The sequence below is a fragment of the Thalassophryne amazonica genome, chromosome 12 (assembly GCF_902500255.1).
Source record: "Thalassophryne amazonica chromosome 12, fThaAma1.1, whole genome shotgun sequence".
Lineage (NCBI taxonomy): Eukaryota > Metazoa > Chordata > Actinopteri > Batrachoidiformes > Batrachoididae > Thalassophryne > Thalassophryne amazonica.
The window spans coordinates 47,961,098-47,989,016 of record NC_047114.1 but is presented as its reverse complement, the minus strand read 5'-3'; the positions used below and the strand labels follow the sequence as shown (position 1 = coordinate 47,989,016).

Here is a 27,919-nt window from a genome sequence, read left to right as displayed (position 1 = left end):
GCCAATTTTCCGGTAGATCAGGGCAGCACATAAGCCAAAAAGTACCAGCCCTGCTACCATGAGACCAAAAATGAATAAATCCTCGACGTCCTCAACGGAGAAAGGCGCCAAGCATGCAACACGCCAAGACCCCAGGAGTTGAGGACATAGCCCGCAGGATACGTTCCATCTGGGCAGGTAGGATCCCCCAGTTCTGACCTTCTTGTAGAAAAAATGGTGTCAATAGCGTTCAGAGACCAGCTGATCAATTCCATGGTTAATCCAATAGTAGTCCAATAGATCCAGAATCTAATATGATTTGAGGAATTCACAGTCTGGTGAAATAGGGACTTGATGTTATATGGCTGGGGGGGGCCTGGCTGCCGGTTTGTTTCTGTTTTTTGGTTTTCCTCCCAGGTGGCTTGCGTTTGGGACTGAGTGGCTGTGTTGCTGAGGCTGTCAGGACCTCACCCTGAGCACCTGCGACTCGTCAGGACTCACAGCTGTGGTGCATCTGGATGGATTGGAACATGTTGGCATTTAAGACTGGAGTGCACAGTGTGTATTTGCCAGAGACTCGACCTTGTGACCAGACGGTTGAGATCGTCGTCTCGGGAGCCATCTCATCAGCAGCGGATGCTGAGAACGTCCAGGTTTGATGCACAGTCTGTGAAAGAGGAGGGGGTGAGGTCTCACGCTCGTCAGCACACTTCCTGAGGTACGTTAGATTTTGTGACTAACAGTTATACAGTCAGTAAATGTGGTGTCCCTCACACCTTATTATATTGAGCTGTTTGTTAGTCATGTATCAGCTTCCACTGCAGTGGAGTTTTGTGAACTGGATGTTCCATGCCTGCAGGTTGGGAAGCTGATCAGTAATCAAGCCAGGAAGTGTTTGCTGTTTGTACACCTTTAAGTGTTCTGTGTGTAGAGTGTGGACTCACATAATGATTCCTTCTTTCACAGACTCGGTTGTTGCGGCCACCTGGGGGGTGTCGGCGGGGTCCTTGGGTCCGAAACAGCTTCTGGGAGCGCACCACGCCAGGCCGCACCTTTTGTTATTATGTTATCACTGTTATATATTAAATTCAGTTAGCCTTTGTACCGTGCTCTGCTTATTTCATACTGGGTCCTTCAAACGCTGGTCGGTTCTCCGAGCTGCGTCCGACACATAACACTTGAAGGTTAAAGGCAGAGAACAGAGATAAGGGAGAGTGGAGGAGATGCAACTGCCCTCATCGGAGTCCCAAGCTGAAAATATATATTAGTTTAAATAAGAATGTTGGCACAGTGGAACATGTCTGGCCTTGTTCAGGCAAAAACCGTGTTGCAAATTGCAGAGTTGTGGTGATGACAAATGCTAATGTTGCTTGTCTTGGTATTTTGTAGCTCTGTAAGTGTTCCATGATGGATAACACAAAATGGCTGACGCACATCCAAAATATCCTTGTAACTATCTGATCTTAACCTAACTGCTTTTCAAAATGGCTGACGCACAAAATGTCTTTGTATTTGGTAAAACTATCTGATCTTTTTACAACTGTCTAATTGATAAAACCATCTGATCTTTTTTTAGATGTTTAGTTTATAAAACCAATCAGCATGATGGAACACTGTTTTTATTGCGTGACACCACACTATGTTACAGACATAAACACACACTATAAGATTTTTACTTAACAACCTTAAATGCAACATGAACAGACGCCCGCTTACTTCACTTTTGCAGCCAATCACATAGCCACTGATACACGACAGGCTAAGGACCACCCACCCACATGGGGCCGGGTTTGGCACAGGAATAAAAGTTAGAGGACAAAGAAAGTCGAGGTTCTTTGTTCCAGGTGTTTGCATATGACCTGGTCAAAATCCCAGAGCTGAGATGATTCTCTGTAAGAACTTTTATAATACAGCATCTAAACTTCGAAGTCCGTTTCCTGTCCAGTTCTTTTTGGGAATCACTCACTGTGATAAAAGAACCTAACAGCTCAATTTATTGAACAACATACAACAATGCACCTTTTGTATCAGAACAGAATTTCTGGGTGAGCAGTTCATTATGCAGCATATGACTAGTCAGTGCTTCTGGTGATAAAGTGATACTGAGTGTTGTCACACTGAGTTTTCAGACATTAAAGATGTGAAAAGAAGATGTTAAACAGTGTAAGAAAACACTGAAGAGCAGCGAGGGATCTATGAAAGAAAAGCAACCCATTGTGAAGCTGAGAAATACAGAAACTCAAGGCATTGCACAAACACTGACCATAGCCAATACAACAATTTGGAATACTCTGGAAAAAGACCAAAACAAACAAACAAACAAAAAAGCTGGTGTAATCAACTTCAAATGGATTGACCAAGGGAGCTAACAACAACACTGTTAAACCAAACACTCTATTTTAATACAATAATTAAGTTAATGTAACTCAAACTTTGAAAAAAGTTGTAGTCACTCATTTCCATTAATTAAACTAACTAAAAAATGAATTGTTGTCATAACAACTCAGTTCCTTTAAGTGCATTTAAAGTTTTGGGGCATTTCAGTGTTGGTGATGTATTTCTAGTGCATTCCATTCACTCATTTTAATTGAGTTTATGGAACGGAGGCCAGCAGGTGGCGCTGTGCATATGTAGTTAGTAAACCTCACTCTGAACAGCTAAAAAGAATTCTCTGGTCAAAAGGTCAGAGCTCTGGGTTTTAGCCTTCTGGTTAGAGAGTCCGACTTCCATGCCGGAGATCGTGAGTTCGCATCCCGAGGGGAGCGAATGGGCGGAGTCATAACAAGACAACGCAGAGTCAACAAGTAAACCAAGGAATGCATCAAAAAATCTAATCCAAAATGTAATGCAAATTTTTTAGCCAGAAATTTATTTGTCACTTTTTTATTGAAAAACAAACTACATTTACATAAGTTTAATTAACTATAAATTAAGTTATTAAAACTTTAACAATTACATTTTTGAAAATTATTTATTTAAGTTGGTAAACTCAAATGGTTTAAGGCAATTGGTTTCCTCAAATGGTTTGAGTTCAACTAACTCACTGAGTTTTACAGTGAACTGATGACTAAAACATGGTGAGAGATGTGAAGAAAACCAACAAAAAGAACAATCTGGGACATCATCAATGACCACCATAAAGCAGGGATGAAGCTAACACAAGCCACTGCTCAAACAAGACTGCTACCAAAACAAAACTCTACACACCATAACATATCCAAACCATTCATCAACAGTAAATTTTGGAAAATCAGACTGAAAATTATAAATAAAAAACTAAAGTGTGGCGATAAACCACAGTGGTTCCCAAGCAAACATTTATGATCTGATGAGACCAACATTAACTTCTACTAAAGTAATGAAAAGGCCAAAGCATGAAGGAAGGAACAATCTAGTCATGATCCAAAACAAGCAGGCTCATTAGTGAAACATGGTGGAGGAAGTGTGATGGCTTGGGCTTGCATAGCTGCTTTTGGAACATGCTCAAATAGCTTTAGTCCTGATATAACTCATGGCGGCAGCAGCAGAATTAACTCAGAACAGGAACATTTTGTCTGCAGGGAAATGTATCCAAATTATTCCTTGTATAGCTACACAATGAAACAAAGCACATTGCCAATTCAACAAAGAACTTCAACAGGGGAAAAAGAAGAATCAAGTCACCACCTGACTTTAACCCAATTGAACTCTATTTCACATCCTGAAGAAGAGAGAATCCCCCTGAAGCAAATAAATAAAAGAGGCTGCTGTACATCTGGAAACAGAAAAAAAAAAAATGTAGAAACTAATAATTTGGTGATGTCAGTGTTTTGACATCTTCATACAGTTATTGCAAGCAATACAGGATATGGACCCAAAAGTGAATAGCCATTTGCTTTGATCTTATCTCTTCTGAATGTGGTGCTCGCCAAAATAGAAGGAGGCCTGATACGATATCCAAATAATGAATGTTTATGAGAGCAATGGTAAGCATATTTGCATGAGTCGAAAAATTGAACATATGTTTTATATGATGCTGAAATAGATCCATATCATGTTATTTATTGGTATTTTACTTAAAATTTGAGTTGTGTTTCTTCTCAGAGCAGGTGTCAGAGGGCAGCAGGAACCCAGAGGTTCACTCTGCTTGTGGAAATCCTAGTGGAAATATGTCTGCTTTCCAGTGCTTTGTTAAATCCAGGAAAAAAAAAAAAAAAAAAATATATATATATATATATATATATATTACAAGAACTTATCCAATTCTACATCTGACAGGATTTCAACAGCCACTAAAGATGTCCCAGTGAACACTGTGGCTGCAGGATTTTGCTTCCTCATATCATTGAAGCATTTTTACTTGAAGCTAAAAAATGCATGAAATAATGTACGAATAATGAATGTCATGTGATGTAGAATTCACCAATCAAATGACAAGGATTAATGTAGCACTCATATAAAAAAAGTCTTATAGAGTCTGTTATTAAAGGCATCTAATGGTAAATACAAAGAAATAAACTTTACTGTCTCATATTCATCTTGTATATGTGTATCAGACATAAAGGAACTGGAATGTTGTTCAATTAATTCAGAAATGACTACATAAAAAGTGGGATATTGAAGCAGAATTTCTGCAGGCATGTGTACGGTGCATTCAGAAAGTATTCACAGCGTTGCACTTTTTTCTACATTTTGTTATGTTACAACCTTATTCCAAAATTGATGAAATTCTTTTTTTCCTCAAAATTCTACACACAATACCCCAGCATGACAATGGGAAAATGTTTTTGTTTTTGTTTTGTTTTTAAATTTTTGCAAATTTATTAAAACATTACAAAAACTAAGAAATCACATGTACATACTATATTTACAGTGTTGTGAAAGTGTAGTGACACAGACCCACAACAGGGGGCGTAAATGAACGGACAATGAAAGAGTCAAATATGAACACTTTACTGTTGTGAATGAGCACAACACAGAGGAATGTGAAATTTACAGACAGTCAATCACAAGGGTGACGTGTGGGCAGGCTCGAGGATAGAAGACGTCTGTCCTGAGATGAGCCGGAACCACACGATTTCCTCCGCCACCAAACCCGGAGAATACTGGAGCCGCCAAGTCCCGAGTCCCCAGGTGGCCACCGTCTTCGAAGGTCGGATCTGGTACTGCTGGCAGGGAGCAGAGACAATAAGATATGGGTGTGTGCACACCCAGTAGCAACAACGGTGGGAATTCCACCTCCACCTCTAACACACACTCGCGCAGCTCCTGTCTACCCACTTATCTGGTAGAGGTGTGAAGCGACTCCGTCGCTGGTCACACCGAACGCCGGTCTCACAGACAAGGAACACCACAGGAAAACGGCTGCAAAAAAGAGTTCAGACTGACACAGTTTACTTTTAAGGCTGAGAATACTACCTGAACGGTTCGACGATATCTCGGCAATGAGGTGGAGATGACGTCCAGGTTTTATGGAGTGAGGTGATGAAGCATGAATGAGTGACAGCTGTCAGGAGATAATGAGTGACAGCTGTCACCCTCGGCTGTGTCCGTGGCGGCAGCGCCCTCTCGTGCCTGAAGCCCGCACTTCAGGCAGGGCGCCCTCTGGTGGTGGGCCAGCAGTACCTCCTCTTCTGGCGGCCCACACAACATACAGCCTTTGCCATGAAGCTCAAAATTGAGCTCAGGGTCATCCTGTTTCCACTGATCATCCTTGACACATTTCTACAGCTTAACTAGAGTCCACCTGGGATAAATACAGTTCATTGGACATGATTTGGAAATGCAGACACCTGTTCACATATAAGGTCCAACAGTTGACAGTGCATGTCAGAGCACAAACCAAGCATGAACTCAAAGAAATTTTAGACCTCCGAGACAAGACTCTCTCGAGGCACAAATCTGGGGATCTGATGAGGCAAAGATTGAACACTTTGGCGTGAATGCCAGGCGTCACATTTGGAGGAAACCAGGTACCATCCCTACAGTGAAGCACGGTGATGGCAGAATCATGTTTTTCAGTGGGAGGAACTGGGAGACTAGTCAGGATGAGGGAAAGATGAAAGCAGCAATGTACAGAGACATCCTGGATGAAAACCTGTTCCAGAGTGCTCTAGACCTCACACTGGGGTGATGGTTCATCTTTCAGCAGGACAATGTCCCCAAGCACACAGCCAAGATATCAAAGAAGTGGCTTCAGGACAACTCGGAATGCTGCTGAGTGGCCCAGCCAGAGCCCAGACCTGAATCTGACTGAACATCAACGGAGAGATCTGAAAATAGCCTTGCAGCAATTCTCCCCATCCAACCTGACCAAGCTTGAGAGGTGCTGCAAAGAGGAATGGGCAAAACTGCCCAAAGATAGGTGTGCCAAATTCATGGCATCATATTCAAAAAGACTTGAGGCTGTAATCAACAAAGTATTGAGCAAAGGGTGTGAATACTTTGTAAATGTGATTTATTTTTATTATCATTATTATTATTAAAAATTCCCCCCCCAAAAAAAAAAAAAAAAACATTTTTATGTTGTCATTTTGTGGTGTTGTGAGTAGAGGTTTGGAGAAATAAACTAATTTGCTCAATTTTGTAATAATGCTATAACATACTGTAACTAAATGTGGAAAAAGTGAAGTGCAGTGAATACTTTCCAGATGGACTGTAGATACTGTTCTTCTGGCATTACAAACAATATTTGTTTCAGTCTAGGAGACAGGTATCATCTCTTTGGACTGGAAGAACAGACTTGTCCCACTCATGAATTGAAAGGGTGATTGTGTGGACTGCAACAACCACAGGGACATTACACTACTGTTTGTGCCAGAAAAGCTGTTTGCAAGGATTACTTTCAACAGAATTCAGCCGCAGTTACTTATCACTCATCAGCAAGAGTGGTCTCACTTCACACCCAAAACATCAACCATTGATTGCATCCAAACTTTGCAAGTACACATTTAACATAAGTGGGAATATTGGCAATGCTTTTTGTAGCCTATGTTGATTTTTGCAAAACATTGTCTGGGATAGGCTCCAGCACCCCCGCAACCCTTAATTAGAGTAAGCAGGGTATAGAAAATGAATTGTTGGATGGACTATGTTGTCCAAGTTGGTCTCTGGGACAGCCAGAAAATTTGTGAGATCTGGACATCATAGCCAGACTATACAGAGGTACTATGAGTTTTATGCAGAGTGGAGGCAGAAAGTCTTGAGTTCTTCCCAGTGAATTCTGGCATTTGTTGTGAATATGTTCTGACTCCTCCACTGCAAAATGCTTACTTGAACCATGTGTTGGGTCAGGTTGTGGAGACCGGCGACTTTGGTGCATTTGCCCATGAGGAAAGGTTTACTGCAATGGTGCTGTGTTTTGCCACATCCACAGCACCACAGAAACACCCCAGGTCCTGGGTTGCAACCCCCAGGCAGACAACTAGTTCCACATCTTTAATAGAACCATCTATCTGCTGCAGCCAAGCCAATGGAATCGTCAACACTCAGGCACCTGCATGCTGGATCATGCACAGAGAAACGTGCCACATGGCTAAATTATCATAGCTGACGCTCCTTCACAATACAAGATACACTCCTCATCTTAGTCTCTATCAGTAATTGCTTGTTTGATACAAAGTCATTCCAGTGGTAACCAAGGATCCTTCGAAGACACTAAAGAAAGAAACATACCTCCAAACAAAACGTCAAATCCGGTTCAGAAACTTAAAAGTAATTGACACCATTCTCTTCAACCAGGACATACAGAAAAAAAAAACACAGTTGACATCAGTTAATGAATCCGTTCAGCACTACAACTCTAGTCTTCACAACATCCTCGAGTTACATGCAGCAATCAAAACAAGAATAGTAACTTTTTCCAGGTCAGCTCCTTGGTACACAACAGAGCTCCGAAAAATGAAAACTGCTGGTCGCGCCCTGGAGCACAGATACGTCTCCAGTGGCTTACACGTACACAAACAGGCTTACCGTGAACACCAGAAACAATACTCTAGAGCACTCGCCACAGCCAGGTCCCAATACTTCTCTCATAAAATTTCAAACTGTACGGGTACAAAACAGTTATTTTCATCAATCAACTCTCTCCTCAAACCTCCCACACACTCCGACACTGATACCAGCACAGATCAGTGTAACAGGTTTTTGGACTTTTTCACAACAAAGGTAGCCACAATTCGGTCTCATCTCCCTGCTACAACACCATCTCACTTCAAACTCAGTATCTCCAATCCACTCCACACTTTTTCAGATTTCATGGACACCAATCTGACAGAGGTAGAGAGGATCATAAAATGCATGAAAACATCTACTTGTTCATTGGATCCTCTCCCTACACCACTACTAAAGTCAAACATTACAGCTATTAGTCCTCTAATCAAAGAAATTATTAACCAGTCACTGAAATCCGGTCAGGTTCCTCCAGCTCTCAAATCAGCCATTATTCGCCCTCATCTCAACAAACCCTCACTCGACCCGAAAATCCTGGCTCATTACCGCCCTGTCTCAAACCTGCCATTCCTTTCCAAAGTCCTGGAAAAAGTTGTATCAGTCCAACTCCATGATCACCTCCACACCCATAACCTATATGAAATATTTCAGTCTGGTTTCCGCTCAGCACATAGCACAGAAACAGCCCTGGTCCGCATCATGAACGACCTTCTCATGACAGCGGACCAGGGCTCACCATCTCTCCTCCTCCTACTGGATCTATCAGCCGCTTTTGACACCATTGACCACACCATCCTGCTCCACCGCCTCAACACTGAAATAGGACTCACTGGCACAACTCTCAACTGGTTTCGCTCATATCTCACAAACAGGACAGAATGTGTTACACTCGGACAATCCAAATCCAAAACCCATACTGTCAGCTGTGGAGTGCCACAAGGGTCCGTCCTTTGTCCAACCCTTTTTACCATCTACATGCTCCCTCTTGGTCAAATCATCCGTAAACACAAGATTTCATTTCATTGCTATGCAGACGACACACAGTTATACATCAAAATGGACTCCACACTCCCCTCAGCTCTGCCGTCTGCCTTTCAGGCTTGCCTGGAGGAGATGGAAGCATGGATGACTGATAACTTTCTTAAACTAAACACTGACAAAACTCAAGCCATCCTCATCGGTACCCCACATCAAACCCAGTCCTCCTCCCTCACCAGTATTCCCATTCTCTGCCACAACATTCCCCTGTCCACCTCCATCACCAACCTTGGAGTCAGATTTGACACACATCTCACCTTTGACACCCACATCCGCCACCTATGCAAAGTCTCCTTCCATCACCTCAAAAACATAGCCAAGCTCCGCCCCTCCCTTTCCCAACCAGATGCTGAGAGGTTGGTCCATGCTTTTGTCTCCTCCAGGTTGGACTATTGCAATGCCCTCCTCGTCGGGACCCCTGGTAAAAACCTGCAAAAGCTGCAGCACATCCAGAACTGTGCTGCCCGGGTCCTGACGAGGAGGCGCAAGTTTGACCACATCACCCCTGTCCTCAGATCCCTCCACTGGCTGCCCATCAAATACAGAATAGAGTACAAATTCTGCCTCCTGACTTATCAGTGCATGCACAGAACCGCCCCTGCCTACCTCAGTGAACTCCTCACCCCACACACCACCTCAAGATCTCTCCGCTCCACCACCTCCTCACACTGCCTTCACCAACCCAGGACCAGACTCTCCACCATGGGAGACAGGGCCTTCCAGGCCCCTGGAACTCCCTCCCAGAGACCCTGAGGGCCCCACAAAGTGTGGAGGCCTTTAAAAAAGGCCTAAAGACATTGTTATTTCAAAAGGCCTTTTAGATATCTTATTGTTTGAAATGGTTTTTGAAATCTGTTTTAATTCTGTTTTTAAATCCTTGCTGTAGCACTTTGAGATTTCTTTGAAATGTAAGGTGCAATACAAATAAAATGTATTATTATTATTATTATTATTATTATTAAAGACATCCAGTCATCGCCTTAAGTCACTGTGTAGCAACAAAGTCTCACAGCCACAAAACAAGACAGGCATCACCAGAACCCTAAAGACTTGGACCTTCATTCACCTACAAAGATATCCAACCCAGTCTCACGGATTGTCAGCAGCACGAAAATATACATTAATCTATTGGTTCGTCATATTGTCACAAAAAGTGCAAAGTTTTCATCATGGCAACACAAATTTGTTCTGATTCATTCCATGATGCGTGCATGTAAATAAATGTGCAGCGGGGGGTGGCTATGGTTAGGGTTATGGGAAGGAGTAGGGTTAGGTTATGGTTAAGGTTAGGATATGGGGTAGGAGTAGGGTTAGTAATAGTGAGTTAAAAAAAACCCATCATGAAAATTTGAATAATGTGATGGGAGGACGAAAAAAAAAACATGAGACTGGGCTTAGATAGCACTATCACCAAATACCTCAGTCCAGTGACCTCATAACTTCAAGAGCTTAATAATAATAATAACAATTATTATTATTATTATTATTATTATTATTATTATTATTGAATAAAAAATATACAACCCCAATTCCAATGAAGTTGGGATGTTGTGTAAAATGTAAATAAAAACAGAATATAATGATCTGCAAATCCTCTTCAACCTATATTCAACTGAATACACTTCAAAGACAAGATATTTAATGTTCAAACTGATAGACTTTTTTGTTATTGTGCAAATATTTGCTAATTTTGAAATGTTTGAAAAGAGTGCCTGCAACACGTTTCAAAAAAGTTGGGACGGGGCAACAAAAGACTGGGAAAGTTGATGAATGCTCAAAGAACACCTGTTTGGAAACAAGTGAGTGTCATGATTGGGTATAAGAGGAGCATCCCCAAAAGTCTCAGCTCTTCACAAATAAAGATGGGACGAGGATCACCACTTTGTGAACAACTATGTTAAAAAATAGTCCAACAATGTTTGTCAATGTTCAATTGCAAGGAATTTAGGGATTCCAACATGTACAGTCCATAATATAATCAGAAGACCAACAATGAATGCCCGTTAACTTCGATCCCTCAGGCGGCACTGTATTAAAAACTGACATCATTGTGTAAAGGTTCTTACCACGTGGGCTCAGGAACACTTCAGAAAACTATTGTCAGTTAACACAGTTCGTCGCTAAATCTACAAGTGCAAGTTAAAACTCTACCATGCAAAGTGAAAGCCATACATCACCAACAACCAGAAATCCGCCACCTTCTCTGGGCCCAAGCTCATTTGAAATGGATAGACACAAAGTTGAAAAGTGTGCTGAGGCCTGATGAATCCACATTTCAAATTGTTTTGGGAAATCATGGACGTCGTGTCCTCCGGACAAAAGAGGAAAAAGACCATCCAGATTGTTACCAGCGCAAAGTTCAAAAGCCAGCATCTGTGATGGTATGGGGGGTGGGGGTGTTAGTGCCCATGGCATGGGCAACTTACACATCTGTGATGGCACCATCAATGCTGAAAGGTACATCCAAGTTTTGGAGCAACACATGCTGCCATCCAAGTAATGTGTTTTTCAGGCATGTCCCTGTTTATTTCAGCAAGACAATGCCAACCCACATTCTGCATGTGTTACAACAGCGTGGCTTCTTAGTAAAAGAGTGCGGGTACTAGACTGGCCTGCCTGCAGTTCTGACCTGTCGCTCACTGAAAATGTGTTTCACATTATGAAGTGCAAAATGCGACAACAGAGACCCCGGACTGTTGAACAACTGAAGTTGTACATCAAGCAAGAATGGGAAAGAATTCCATCTACAACGCTTCAATGATTAATGTCCTCAGTCCTTATTGAGCATTGTGAAGCTTGAATCTTCGACTGGACTGGGTTGCTTGACGCGAGGATGTTTCGCTTCTAATTGCAGAAGCTTCCTCAGCTAATTTTCTTGCTCTGGTAGTCTGACTTCTGTCTTTACTCTTGTAGAGAAGAACAAACAGAAGCCAGCAAAAGCAGACTGAGAGGCAGACTGCTATTGGCAGTGACTAACAATTGCTCTGATTAGCCCCTATTGTACTCTAGTTAGCATCCTCCTAATGACAGGGCAGCTGACCCTCCTAACGATGAGACTGACACCTCTCCTGATGCCTCTCCTGACTTATTACCATGAACAAAAGCGTGAAACTGCTTTGACCTGAGTACCCCATTGTAAATAAGGGACAAAGCGTGTCTCAGACCCCCTCCCCGTTTAAGGCTGGGTTTCAACTGTTTCACATACAAAGCTTCCTTCACTCCTCTCTCAAACCATTTCTTTTCTCTGGCTAAGATTTTAACTTCCTTGTCCTCAAATGTGTGATTAGTGTCTTTAAGGTGGAGATGAACTGCAGACTGAGGTCAGCCGGCGCCCTCTCTGCGGTACTGATATAGCCTTTTGTGCAACGGCTGCTTTGTCTCACCTATGTAGTGTTCGTTACAGTTTTCCTGACAGCTGATAGAATACACTACATTGCTCTGTTTGTAACTAGGGATCCTGTCCTTAGGGTGAACTTATTTCTGTCTCAATGTGTTAACAGGTTTAAAGTAAACTGGGATTTTGTGCTGTCTGAAGATCCTCTGTAGTTTTTCCCCTACTGCTGCTAAATAAGGGAGAGACACTCCTCCTTATTTACTCTACATACACTACATACACAGCAATTGTTAGTCACTGCCAATAGCAGTCTGCCTCTCAGTAGGAGGGGTCTTGTTAGGTTTAAAACGCCAGCTTTTGCTGGCTTCTGTTTGTTCTTCGCTACAAGAGTCAATACAGAAGTCAGACTACCAGACCAAGAAATTTGGGACGCTTCTGCGATTAGAAGCGAAACGTCCTCGCGTCAAGCAACCCAGTGCAGTCGAAGATTCAAGCTTTTCTACTATGGAAACCATCTGGACAACTGAGAGCCTTCACAAAAATTACTGAGAGATGTTAGAAGGAAAGGTGATGTAACACAGTGGTAAACATACCACTGTCCCAGGTTTTTTGAAACGTGTTGCAGGCATCCATTTCAAAATATGCAAATATTTGCACAAAAACAATAAAGTTTATCAGTTTGAACATTAAATATCTTATCTTTGTGGTGTATTCAATTGAATATAGGTTGAAGAGGAATTGTAAATCATTGTATTCTGCTTTTATTTACATTTTTCACATTGTCCCAACTTCAATGGAATTGGGGTTGTTGTTCACATATTCAGTTTTGTCTGAAGTGATTTTGAGTTGACATGCCAATAAAAAGGGAAGAGGGGGGCTTTTATTATAACTCTGGGATGCCTAAAACCTTTTCAGAGTACTCTATGTATTCAGTTTAGAAAATGTGCTGGATTATTAAACATAAAACAATAAACACAAAAAATGAACAGTCTTCATCTACATTGTCTCAGTCCACCCAGCTGTAAATGTCATGCAAAAGTATCCATGGATACCGACCTGCCTGATAGCCCACGACACTTATCTCAGTCTTATTTCCCCAACACACTAATGAAGAATGGAGTGACTTTCTCCAACCCATGTGTGTCCAGTGCCATGGTATTGCAACCCAGTCTCACGGCAAGTCGTGATGCAGCAGCACGAAATATACGTACATTAATCTACTGGTTTGTGCTATTGTGACGAAAGCACCTCATTTTCGTCACGGCAGCACAAATTCATTCTACACTCAACAAAAATATAAACGCAACACTTTTGGTTTTGCTCCCATTTTGTATGAGATGAACTCAGAGATCTAAAACTTTCTCCACATACACAATATCACCATTTCCCTCAAATATTGTTCACAAACCAGTCTAAATCTGTGATAGTGAGCACTTCTCCTTTGCTGAGATAATCCATCCCACCTCACAGGTGTGCCATATCAAGATGCTGATTAGACACCATGATTAGTGCACAGATGTGCCTTAGACTGCCCACAATAAAAGGCCACTCTGAAAGGTGCAGTTTTATCACACAGCACAATGCCACAGATGTCGCAAGATTTGAGGGAGCGTGCAATTGGCATGCTGACAGCAGGAATGTCAACCAGAGCTGTTGCTCGTGTATTGAATGTTCATTTCTCTACCATAAGCCGTCTCCAAAGGCGTTTCAGAGAATTTGGCAGTACATCCAACCAGCCTCACAACCGCAGACCACGTGTAACCACACCAGCCCAGGACCTCCACATCCAGCATGTTCACCTCCAAGATCGACTGAGACCAGCCACTCGGACAGCTGCTGAAACAATCAGTTTGCATAACCAAAGAATTTCTGCACAAACTGTCAGAAACCGTCTCAGGGAAGCTCATCTGCATGGTCCTCATTGTCGTCGTCCTCATTGGGGTCTCGACCTGACTCCAGTTCGTCCTCGTGACCGACTTGAGTGGGCAAATGCTCACATTCGCTGGCATTTGGCACGTTGGAGAGGTGTTCTCTTGACAGATGAATCCCGGTTCACACTGTTCAGGGCAGATGGCAGTCAGCGTGTGTGGCGTCGTGTGGGTGAGTGGTTTTCTGATGTCAATGTTGTGGATCGAGTGGCCCATGGTGGCGGTGGGGTTATGGTATGGGCAGGCGTCTGTTATGGACGAAGAACACAGGTGCATTTTATTGATGGCATTTTGAATGCACAGAGATACTGTGAGGAGATCCTGAGGCCCATTGTTGTGCCATACATCCAAGAACATCACCTCATGTTGCAGCAGGATAATGCACGGCCCCATGTTGCAAGGATCTGTACACAATTCTTGGAAGCTGAAAATGTCCCAGTTCTTGCATGGCCGGCATACTCACCGGACATGTCACCCATTGAGCATGTTTGGGATGCTCTGGACCGGCGTATACGACAGCGTGTACCAGTTCCTGCCAATATCCAGCAACTTCGCACAGCCATTGAAGAGGAGTGGACCAACATTCCACAGGCCACAACTGACAACCTGATCAACTCTATGCGAAGAAGATGTGTTGCACTGCATGAGGCAAATGGTGGTCACACCAGATACTGACTGGTATCCCCCCCAATAAAACAAAACTGCACCTTTCAGAGTGGCCTTTTATTGTGGGCAGTCTAAGGCACACCTGTGCACTAATCATGGTGTCTAATCAGCATCTTGATATGGCACACCTGTGAGGTGGGATGGATTATCTCAGCAAAGGAGAAGTGCTCACTATCACAGATTTAGACTGGTTTGTGAACAGTATTTGAGGGAAATGGTGATATTGTGTATGTGGAAAAAGTTTTAGATCTTTGAGTTCATCTCATACAAAATGGGAGCAAAACTAAAAGTGTTGTGTTTATATTTTTGTTGAGTGTAATTCATTCTGTGATGGTTGCACGAAATTAAAAGTGAAGGGGGGGGGGGGGGGGGCGCCGGGTGGTTTTTGGTTAGGGTTGGGGGAAGGAGTAGGATTAGGTTAGTGCTAGAATTCTAACAAATAATTTGTGGGTTCCAGTTGAGACACACAAGCAATTTCATGAATCTGAAGTATTGCTTATAAGGGTCAGTATTGCTGTTGATAGGGAAGTTAGAAAACGACTGACACTGTCTTGATAAATTCATTCTATTTTATCATTTGTTTACTCATTAATCCAGCAGCCAGAAACAGCTTGTTGCATGTTGTTGAAGCATCACTCAACACACTGCTGACAGTGACTGACACTGAGCTACTGCAGCAGCTTCAGTCAACAGAAGCACTGCTGCAGTTCAACTTCTTGTTTTGCTGGAAATGATATCTTGTATTAGATGTTGTGAGTGAGATGGAGATTGCTGTTGGCGAACAGAGTGGCCTGCTGGCTGTAACACAAGACAGTAATAATGTAAAGAGACATAAAGTCATAAAATCACAGCAGAGCTGAATATTTTCTCATAAGAATTTAAGTTGTTGGATATATATTACAGTGATTTTAATGATTGCCCAGGTGCTATCTAACAGTAATATTTGAAAACATATATGAATTAGATTTTTAAATAATCAAATTGAGCTGTGTACTGGTGGATAGGATACTCAACTTTAAAATAATTGGGGGATCAACAAAACGTCATTTAATTTTATGTGCAACACACACATCTATCTGTGTGTGTGTGGGGGGGAGGGGGGGGGGTTAATGCCGAGTGTGCCTTACTTGAGAGAGTGGTGACATGACGAGCCAAAAAAAAAAAAGGTCACATGGCTCATGGAGCCATCTTGGGTGCAAAACAGCGTTCACTGTCAAGCCATGTGAATCCAGCCATTTTATTTATGTATTTGCTGAAAATGCTGGGTTGCTGTGCATTTGGATGCACAAACAGAAACAACAAGGGTTTCAAGATGTATAGATTCCCTTCAGATCAGAACAGAAGAAAAAGTTTGGAAAATAAAGTCAGCTGTGTGGGATGGAAGCAACTTCATCGTCAAAGTTTTGCGAGGTAAATTTATTTTTCAGTCCCATGTACAGTAAAACTCACCTAAACCGTCATCGTATAAACCAGATATTCACAGTCACTGGACAAAAAAGTCCCAATGTTTTTGTATTGTTTTCCATGTAATAAGCACCGTATATAACAAATTTAGTATAAGGGATTTTCACTCACATCGGATAAAATGTCCCATCTGATCGCAATGTATTTCCATTAAAAACCCCGAGCAGTCTGGATGTGCACAGTAACAGAGGTACAAATTAAAGTTCAGCTCTGACACTCGCCGATTTGAGGAAAGTGGGACTGAAGTAATTTCCCTAATTAAAAGCCCGACCGTTTTTTTTTTTTCAAACCATGTTCGGACTCGGACCTGAAGTCTGACGTGCACCTGTTAAATCAGACACAAAAGGCTGTGATTTGACACTTTTCTGCTTTTGCTCCTTCATCTGCCATCATATTATAATAGTTTTTGCAGTGTGCACGCTGATTACAAATGTATCCGAAAAGTGCAACATTTACAGCGCGAAGTTGGTAAAAGAGGAAAATGTACAGCTTACCTTTGATTTGGAGGTGATGACTGTAGAAAGAAAAGCTTGTTGAGGGTCAAATTAGTCCAGAATAAAGCATAATCCAGAGATGGAGAACTTTAAAACTGCCACACACGTCATTGCATGACACAGAGTTACAGAGCTGCAGCTGCATAAATCAGGCTTTAAATTAACTAAATAAATCATCATAAATTGTAAATTTATGTAAATTTGATAGATTAACTATTTATATATTTATTTTGATAGCACCTGTATCTGCATGTGTTGTTGTATGTGGTTAAATTATTTTAAAAATGTTGAAAACATTAAAGGTTCATTCAGTAGTTCAATAGTTCAATAGTAGCGCAGTTGGACCCACAGTGGTGCCATGTTCTGAGTTGATGCCACTCTCTCAATTAAGGCACACTATTAGTAATGTCCTAAAATGTTACAAGCAATAGTCGCCTTGCTGGCCATCAGGACCATGCGATTAACAGCAAGTCTTCATAAATTGACAATTTATATGAACATTCCAATTCATATGAATATGTGAAAGGACCACTTCATATTATTATGATAAACAATTCCAAGCATTGTAAAAATAAATAAATAAATAAAAAGGAGGACCACACCTGTGTCTATCAAAATCCAAAATTTCTGTACATTCCCTGGCAATCACAGGGAAAACCATTTTACACTATGTCACACACAAACATTCATGTGAGATTCACATAACTTTCAGTTTATGAAGAACATGCACGACCTTCTAAGCCACAAACACAGATGGCTCATTTAGACTCAGATGCTACGTATACACAATTCACTCAGCACAAAGAGACTAGCATTGGTGTCTGCATTTGTGTAAAGAACATTAGTATTGGAGCAACAGTACAGGTGTTAGAGAATGCTGTTCTGTAACTATAATGTTGGCAAACCAACCTGTATGACAAAAGTTCATCATAATTTTGGGGACTGCACAGCGGTTCTCTTCGTGATTTCCTTTGGTGTGGACATTAAAAGTTATGAGCCACTGATTTTCTCAGTAATCATGCCTTCACAACTCTTAATGGTTTAGGCTATGTACAGCTACTAAAAGTGGTAACACTGTTAGCATGCAACATTAAATATGAGAGTTTCATTCAGAGTAAATATTTCAGCAAGAATGTCTTAGAATCTCCGTTAAAATGTTTCACCACATAAGCCACATTATTCCAGGTATTTGGAATAAAATACTCGTGCAGGGGTGGTGGCCAAGTGGTTAATGCGCTTGGTTTCAGTTCAGAAGGCTCTGGGTTCAAATCTGCCACATTTCTCCATGTGATGTGGAGTTGCGTCAGGAAGGGCATCCGGTGTAAAACCTGTGCCAATTCAATATGCCAGATCCACCTTGGATTTGGTGTGGCGACCACGCGTGCAAAAACAAGGGAGCAGCCAAAGGGACTTACTATTTGGAATAAAATACTCCAAATGACAGCCACAGCCCTCCCCAAGAGGGAGCCACCATATTGAGTGACCTCTGTGCTAAAGACATTATGACAGCTAGAGGCAATCAGCTCAGTCACTCTGTCACTCAAAGCAAAGGCACCTTGAATTTTACAGAATTTTATGGCTTAAAATGTTTACAAAAACTCACAATGAAGAGGGAAACTATCTATAAAGACCAGAACCACTGTTTTGTACCATAAACATGTTTATTTCTGCTCTAAAGTTGAACATTTTAACACAGGCTCCTATGGGAATGTGCCCTGTTTTGGAGCCGGCCTCAAGTGGCCAGTCAAAGAACTGCAACTCTTCTTCTTTCTGGAAGGCCTCATCTGAGGCCATCAAAGTTCACTGTCTGGGTATCCTACATATTCCAAATTGTAAAAATATTTTCTTAAGTGCGAAGTTAAGGTCATTTACAACCCCTGGCAAAAATTATGGAATCACCGGCCTCAGAGGATGTTCATTCAGTTGTTTAATTTTGTAGAAATAAAGCAGATCACAGACATGACACAAAACTAAAGTAATTTCAAATGGCAACTTTCTGGCTTTAAGAAGCACTATATGAAATCAAGAAAAAAAGATTGTGGCAGTCAGTAATGGTTACTTTTTTAGACCAAGCAGAGGAAAAAAATATGGAATCACTCAATTCTGAGGAAAAAAATTATGGAATCACCCTGTAAATTTTCATCCCCCAAATTAACACCTACATCAAATCAGATCTGCTCACTGACATTGACCCTATGCCATGACATTGACCATATGTGTCTTTTTGCAAGGAATGTTTTTGCAGTTTTTGCTCTATGGCAAGATGCATTATCTTCTTGAAAAATGATTTCATCATCCCCAAACATCCTTTCAATTGTCCAAAATATCAACATAAACTTGTGCATTTATTGATGATGTAATGACAGCCATCTCCCCAGTGCCTTTACCTGACATGCAGCCCCATATCATCAATGACTGTGGAAATTTACATGTTCTCTTCAGGCAGTCATCTTTATAAATCTCATTGGAAAGGCACCAAACAAAAGTTCCAGCATCATCACCTTGCCCAATGCAGATTCGAGATTCATCACTGAATATGACTTTCATCCAGTCATCCACAGTCCTCAATTGCTTTTCCTTAGCCCATTGTAACCTTGTTTTTTTCTGTTTAGGTGTTAATGATGCCTTTCGTTTAGCTTTTCTGTATGTAAATCCCATTTCCTTTAGGCGGTTTCTTACAGTTCGGTCACAGACAACTCCAGTTTCCTCCCATTCGTTCCTCATTTGTTTTGTTGTACATTTTTCGATTTTTGAGAGATATTGCTTTAAGTTTTCTGTCTTGACGCTTTGTCTTCCTTGGTCTACCAGTATGTTTGCCTTTAACAACCTTCCCATGTTGTTTGTATTTGGTCCAGAGTTTAGACACAGCTGACTGTGAACAACCAACATCTTTTGCAACATTGCGTGATGATTTACTCTCTTTTAAGAGTTTGATAATCCTCTCCTTTGTTTCAATTGACATCTCTCATGTTGGAGCCATGATTCATGTCAGTCCACTTGGTGCAACAGCTCTCCAAGGTGTGTTCACTCCTTTTTAGATGCAGACTAACGAGCAGATCTGATATGATGCAGGTGTTAGTTTTGGGGATGAAAATTTACAGGGTGATTCCATATTTTTTCCTCAGAATTGAGTGATTCCATATTTTTTTCCTCTGCTTGGTCTAAAAAAGTAACCGTTACTGACTGCCACAATCATTTTTTCTTGATTTCTTATAGTGTTTCTTAAAGCCAGAAAGTTGCCATTTGAAATGACTTTAGTTTTGTGTCATGTCTGTGATCTGCTTTTTTTCTACAAAATTAAACAACTGAATGAACATCCTCCAAGCCGGTGATTCCATAATTTTTGCCAGGGGTTGTATATGTTACCTGTAATCAAAGTGTGGTATTTAGTGCTTCCAGGTTGTTGACAATATAAGGAACTACTTAACACAGAAATCTAGACCTAATAAGTGATACTCAAAGATTTGCAAAAATGGAACTAAAGTACATACATTAATTCACGTAAAAGACACTCGGGATCATTCATGTCAGACAAAAGTAGAGGCCATCATATACATAATTATATGAATTCAGTGTTTGTATTAAATAATTCTCAAGGTATGTACATAATCAGAGTATTCCACAAATGTATTCATTCATTTTTATACCCTTATTCCAATCAAGGGTCATGGGGGGATGGGGGGGGTAGAGCCCTGTAGTCATATGGCGTGAGGCAAGATATACCCTGGACACCAATCTGTCATGGGGCCACATATAGACAGACAAACACATTCGCACGCACAACTATGGTCAGTTTAGAAAAACCAATCCAATTAACCTGCATGTCACTGGAAGTAGGATGAGACGGGAGCACCCAGAGGGAACTCACGCAAACACGGACAGAACATGCAAACTCCACACAGAAAGGACCAGATAGAAAGCAATCCCGCAATGTTCTTGCTGAGGTAACAGTGCTAACCAGTAAGACACTGTGCCACACTAGTCTAGGTATTCCAGCATCTGGGCCAAATTAAATAATCAGCTTCTTGACATTTACAACTGCAGACCTGGTGTCATTAGAAGCCCAGACCCTTGTGAAACTAGAAGAATTACTCTTATTTCTATAGTTTACAAGAGTATGCTTTTTAGCATAATGACTGTGGGTGCTGTAAAAGTACATTTTTGTTTGTGTGTACTTCCATCATCCATCATGTCTCACCTCATCTTTTCAGCTACTTTTAGCTCCTTGATTCCTCAGTGTGACCCACTCCAATAGAGAGTTCAAGTGTTCAGCTTTATGAAAATCGCTGCAGAGCATCTAGCCCAAAGTCAAACAATCAATTCCTGACATTTATAACTACAGCATTGTCTATGCTTGTCTGTGTACATGTGGACAAACTATAATTATCCACATAACAACAGATAAATGGATGAAAACATGACATTTGTTACACAAAGAAATATGTCATTTTGAAAATGAAAGATGTACACTGATGGAAAGTTCAAAGGTTCCCCTGTTTTCCAAACAGATTTTCTACTTGTTGTACACAATTAGAGAGCAGTTAATATTGAACCTTGGATATGTATCTCAAAAGGTCACAGTTTAAACCTTGTTCACATTGGGAAACCTGAAAGGTCCCAGGAGAGCGTCTGTGATGTACCATGATATTCTGTCTATGCCATTGTGTTGCTTTAATCATGGTAAGATTTACTACATATTTAGTCTTTTTGCAGTCATGAACTGTTACATACTGTGGTAATACTTTGCATTTCCTTGGAGCCAATAACATTATGAGGGCAGAACAGTGGCTTTGTGGTTAGCACTGTTGCCTCCCAGTAAGAAGGTACTGGCTTCACTTCCCGTCTGGTACATTCTGTGTAGAGTTTGCATATTCTTCCCATCCTTCAGGATGCTCTGGCTTCCTCCCACTTCCAAAGACATGCAGGTTAGGTGTTGGGAATGCTAATCTGACCATAGATGTGTGTGGGAATGTAAATGTGTTTGTCTATATGTCATCCATGGGGAGCCCAGAGTAGAGCTGCTGCTCCTTCACGATGAAAGGAGCCAGCTGAGGTGGTTTGGGCATCTGGTAAAGATGCCCCCTGGGCACCTCCCTAGGGAGGTGTTCCAGGCACGTCCATCTGGGAGGAGACCCCAGGGAAGACCTAGGACTAGGTGGAGAGATTATATCTCCACACTGGCCTGGGACCACTTTGGGATTGTCGTGGTTCGTCTTTAGTCTTCTCAGGATGTCGTCTTTTAGATAACACAAACTAATTGCAAGTGATATGCTAGAAAAGGACACAACACTTTAGAATAATTCAGCCTTAAGCAAGATAAAATGCACAGAGTTTTTAAGTTTATTTAAGCCTTCGACACAGAGCTTAGACAAACTGAGTCCTCTAGAGAGACTAAATATGTGACAACCGCGCTCATCTATTTATTGGAGACCCGCGGGCATCGCTCCTCCTTCGACTTTTTTATTTATTTCATTCCCAAGACATGGTTTTCTATTGGAAGCGTCCTCTAGTGAACCCTAAGCAGGTGTTAGGCCATTATTTCAATGTGACAAACGCTCCCATTAAAACGTGAAGGATTTACAACTGATTTTTTTAAAAGACCTTCAGCCACAGGTGCAGCTGGCCTGAGGCCCCCCGCACGTGGCCTCAGCCACAGGTGCAGCTGGCCTGAGGCCCCTGCACGTGGCCTGCGGGAAAGCACCTAAGAGGCCTTGGAAAGCCACTGACAGACTGAATGACTAATAGAGCCCTTTTTTTGGGTTGAACACCTGCTAGTTCAGCCAGAGGACATACAGTTCAGATCAGGACACTTGATAGTTCATCATAGTTCAAATAAGGACCTAAAAATTCTTCTACAGGATCCACCAGTTAGAGGTGGTCAATGTGATATGGGAGAGGGAAGTCTGGGGTCCCCTGCTAGAGCTGTTGCCCCCTGCAACCGATCCTAGATAAGTAGTTAAAGATGAGTGATGAGTGGGTATATATCACCCTGCCATAGACAGGTGGCCTGTCCAGGGTGTACCCCGCCTCTTACCCCATGGATAGGCTCCAGTTCCCAATGGCCCTTAACTGGTGTAAGTGGCTATCAACAATGACTGGTTGGATGGATGAATGAATGAATAACATTGTTGCACATGTCATGACATGACTATTAGTGATGAGATTGTGCCAAAGTTGCACAATAATTACCCTTTGGTTTGTTTGTGCACATGTCAGATGGGATAAGCCCAACACATTACATCATCAATGGTTGACCACATTTGGAGGCAATCCTGAACTTTGCACACTGGTTTCTCACAGCCATAGACCCTGACCTTGATGCATGTCCATGAAAAGTGAGAATGGGGATTAAAGCCAATGAAATTTGTATATGGTGTTCACTCGTAACTGATACATGCTACAATATCATATGTGTAGTCAATGAGCATGATGTACATGACCCAGTAAAGACTCAGCAAACTCATACAAATATTTTGAAGCAAAGACAGATTTGTGTTTACTTCGGGGGTGGGTTGTAAGCAAACTAATTAACAGTCTCAGTGAGAAGCTGTGAGGATGGGAGCGAGACATGAGATAGAACACCAAAACTTATTTTATCCCTATAAATAAGAAACAAACAAACAGCCTTGTCACAGTGTGGTGCTATGAGATTACGCAGGGTTGGAAACAGACCGATGTCACCCAGCTGCAGTGAGCTATCTCTGCAGTCGGCAGCAGCTCTGTCTGTCTTTTGCTGGCTCGGCGAGCTTTCTGTGCAGCCTTTCCTGGATGTGGCCACACATGACCACCGCTGATGCCTTCATTCTGGCTAAATGTGTGTATGGTTGCCAACATTCCACTAGTAGAAATACAGAGTGGTTGCAGAAGGATAGTGGCAGGATTGTGTCATTGAAACATGTCTTTTCTCAAAAAGGTTTCTCATGTTTGATTGTGTGGGGGACAGAATAAACCTGACTAAACCCAAATATTCACTGGCGTTTACGAGTATCTCCAGATTGCCTTCAGCCACCGACATCTCTGAGACTGCTCATTCTGCAGAAAATGTGCAACATTAAAAAAGCATATAGTTTTAAAAGCACTAAAATCACTCGCTTCAAGCCCCATAACAACAAGCCACATTAGTCAGCAATGAAGTGACAGCACTCAACGCTCAGGAGCCGACAGTTTGCACTTTCACCATATTTTCAAATGGAAGCTGAGCGAAAAGGACTTCTGAAGTTTAAACAACATTACTGGATAAACAACAGATATCTTGAATGGCTGACAACACTTTTAATGATTTCAGATTTGAAACAGACAAATAATGCATAATTACATAACTATGAACAATGCCTATCAGGCCGTCCCCCATGCTGCACTGGGTCACACTGACCATGCCATTGTCCACCTGATTCCTACAAACAGGCAGAAATTAAAGCGCTAGGACATCTAAACAGTGGAGAACTGAGGCTGTGGAGGATCTTCAGGCATGTTTGGATCTGTTCAAGACTGCCACCAACAGTGTGGATGAGTACACAGAGGCTGTGACCTCATACATCAGTGAGGACTGCTGCATACCATCACGCAGTATAACAGTGATAAACCCTGGTTTAGTCCTAAACTCAGACAGATGAGGTTAGGGCAGTTAGGAAAGCTAAACGGATGTACACTGAGAAACTTCAACATCAGTTCTCAGCCAATGACTCTACTTCTGTCTGGAAGGAGCTCAGACTGATCACAAATGACAAACCTAAAGGCACCTTGACAGTTGGATACATTCAACCCCCACACTGCCGTGCAATTCGTCATGCCAATGCAACCCATGTTGTTCTGCTGGATGCTGCGCTTTGTGCCGCTGGACACTGCATTATATAAAATAATTGGATTCGTCATTTGGTCTCAGAACTTGGCTGATGAAACCATCTCTAAATCACAGAGGAATTTTCTACAGCTGCAGCTTTTCTTGTGGACTTCATGACATGGAGAACGCATTTGGAATGGTCTCAAAGATAATTATCTATAATATGTATATTGTAATGGCTTGGTAAAACAGTTGCATTTTCATTCCTTCTCATGAGTATCTGTAAAATTATATTTATTATAGATTTAACATCTCGTCATCATCGTTTCGATGAGCTGCACTGTGATACATTGACTCACAGTGACCCACAGTGTTTTTGAGTAGGTTGCGCAATGTTCACGTGTAAGTAATTAAGTCCCTTCGGCTTCTCCCTTGTTTGCACTCAGGGTCGCCACAGCAAATCCAAGGTGCATCTGCATGTTGAATTGGCACAGGTTTTATGCCGGATGGCCTTCCTGATGCAACTCCACATTACATGGAGTAATATGGCAGGGGCGGGATTTGAACAAGGAACCTTCCGCACTGAAACCAGGTGCATTAACCACCTGTCCATCACTCATGTGCAATGTTCACGTGTAGTTCACAAAATTAATGCATGGCAGACATTTTGAACATTTCAAAATTTTCTTTTCGCGCTTGCATGCATCCGCGTACAGTTTATAATGAGTTTACAACAGGTTTACTGTCTGGCATGCCAGACTGCATGCCAGTCCGGGGATCAAATTTGTGCAAGTGTCAAGGTACCTTAACCTTTCCGACTCTTTGAATGACCCTCGTCTGGCCAACCAGCTGAACGGGTTCTACTACAGATTTGAAAGACTTTGGGACAGTACTAATACCATCCCCATTGATCACCAGCTCCAACCCATCAGCACCTCCTCCCCCACCCCAACTGAGGTCTACTTCCCCCCCCCACACACACACACACAACTGCTCACAGCAAGGACCCCACCTTTTCCCCCACCACACCTCTCTCCATTCATGAGACGGATGTCACCCGGCTCTTCAAGACACAGGACCCAAAAGCAAAGCAGCCAGACCTGACTGTCTCCCCATCCATACTGAAGACCTGTGCAGACCAACTGTCTCTGGTGTTCACAGACATCTTCAACACCTCACTGGAGACATGCCAGGTGCCAGCATGCTTCAAAACCTCCACCATCCCAAAAAAACTACAGGACTTAATGACTACAGACCCGTCGCCCTGACCTCTGTGGTGATGAAGACCTTTGAGCGCCTTGTCCTCACACCCCTCAAGGCCATCTCTAACTCACTCCTGGATCCCCTGCAGTTCACCTACAGAGCCAACAGGGTTGCAGACGATGCTCTCAACATGGCCCTCCACTTCATCCTAAAGCATCTGGACTCTCCAGGAACCTATGCCAGGATTCTGTTTGTGGACTTCAGATCTGCTTTCAATAGATCATTCCTGCCCTACTGCAGGACAAGCTGTCTCAGCTTGGCATTCTTGACTCAACCTGTAGGTGGATCACTGACTTCCTGTCTAACAGGAGGCAGCATGTGAAGCTAGGAAGGCACGTCTCCAACACATGGTCCATCAGCACCAGATCCTCCCAAGGGTGCATTCTTTCTACTCTACTCTTCTTCCTGTACACCAACAGCTGCACCTCCAGTCACCAGTCTGTGAAGCCCCTGACGTTTGCGGATGATACAACCATCATTGGACTCATCGCTGATGGGGATGAGTGGGTCTACAGATGGAAGATCCATCACCTGGTGTCCTGGTGCAGACAGAACAATCTGAAACTTAACGCCCCCAAGACAGTGGAGATGGTTGTTGACTTCAGAAAGAACCCATTCCTGGCCGCCCCCATCACCCTGTGTGACTCCCCAGTTGCCATTGTGGAGTCCTTCTGCTACATGGGGATCATATTACCCAGGACCTCAAGTGGGAGCTGAACATCAGCTCTCTCATCAAGAGAGTTCAATCTGCTACAAACAATGATGTTGACCTTCTACACTGCCATCACTGAGTCCATCATCTCCTGTTCCATCACTGTCTGATACACTGCTTCCACTGCTAAGGACAGGTGCACCGTATCATCCACGCAGCAGAGAAGGTGATCGACTGCAGTCTGCCATCCTGAGGCAAGCAAGGAAAATTGTGACTGATCCCTCCCACCTAGGACACCCTCCCCTCTGGCAGGAAGCTGAGGTCCATCAGGACCAAAACCTCAAGACACAAAACAACTTTGTTCCATCCGTAGCTGGACTCATAAACAATACCAGAGATGCCCACTTACTCTGCCTCCTTCCCCCACTACCATAAAGCACATACTGGTCATCCCTGCACTACAAAGTACTTTACATCTGTACTCCAGTCACCTGTTTTTGCACTGTCCCGTTCCATTATGTTTTATTTATTTAATAGTGAATATAGTTTTGTCTATTTGGTTAGGCACCAGCACCACCAGATCAAATTCCTTCTATGTGCGAACTTACTTGGCAATAAATTTGATTCTGATTCTGATTTGGAACATCAATTAAGACAAACAAAATGATTTTGTGGACCATATTCTAGTATAAACTGTTTCTTTATTATTATTATTTTTATTATTAGTTTGGGAGGTCCTGTGACGTATACTTGAACTGCCACTCAGCGAAAAATCACAAATTTGTTATTAAGCATAATAATTATAATAACAATTTATATAGGACTTACCTATGAATCAATGCACTAAACAAAATAAATAAAAGACTAACTATGAATAATATAAGGTACACTACAAAGATGTATAAAAATCCTAAATTCAGGAGCTGATAATACAGAAAAAAGTATGACTTATACTTTGGAAAACATGGTACAGAGGAATTAATGAATCTATCTATCTATCTATCTATCTATCTATCTCTGGTCTTCATGCACAAAGAAAGGTGCCGCATGACATAAATGTCAGAGCTGATGTTTTTTCACAATGCAAGTAGTGTGACTAATCCGAGTCTTCTGGAGTAACTGTGTCAAACTATCTGACACAAAGCCATTCTAGCAGTTCCAAGGATTCTCTGAAAAGTTCTAGTACCAAAGATTTTGTCATTGCTTTTGCTCATTGGCTAGTGTCAAAGCCACACAACCATACAGTAAGACAGGAAGCACCAGGGCCCTTAAGACTTAGACGTTCATTTTCCTACAAAGGCAATGGCAACATCAAACTCTTCCATCCAGGGAATTCATGACCCCATAGTTTCTTTGTAGGAGTCTCTGGATCTCAAAGTCCAACAGCCCAGA

The 27,919-nt window shown here is 42.1% G+C and overlaps 1 protein-coding gene and 1 long non-coding RNA gene across 2 annotated transcripts in view; one reads left to right on the top strand and one right to left on the bottom strand.

The window, feature by feature from the left end:
- LOC117521240 overlaps nucleotides 1–27,919 on the bottom strand; it is a 569,076-nt gene that overhangs the window by 189,062 nt on the left and 352,095 nt on the right. The gene's annotated exons all lie outside the window — the stretch shown is intronic.
- Nucleotides 1,372–9,246, top strand: LOC117521953. Its single transcript, XR_004564098.1, has 3 exons — nucleotides 1,372–1,487; nucleotides 8,849–8,853; nucleotides 9,236–9,246. It is a non-coding gene; the product is annotated as an uncharacterized LOC117521953 (long non-coding RNA).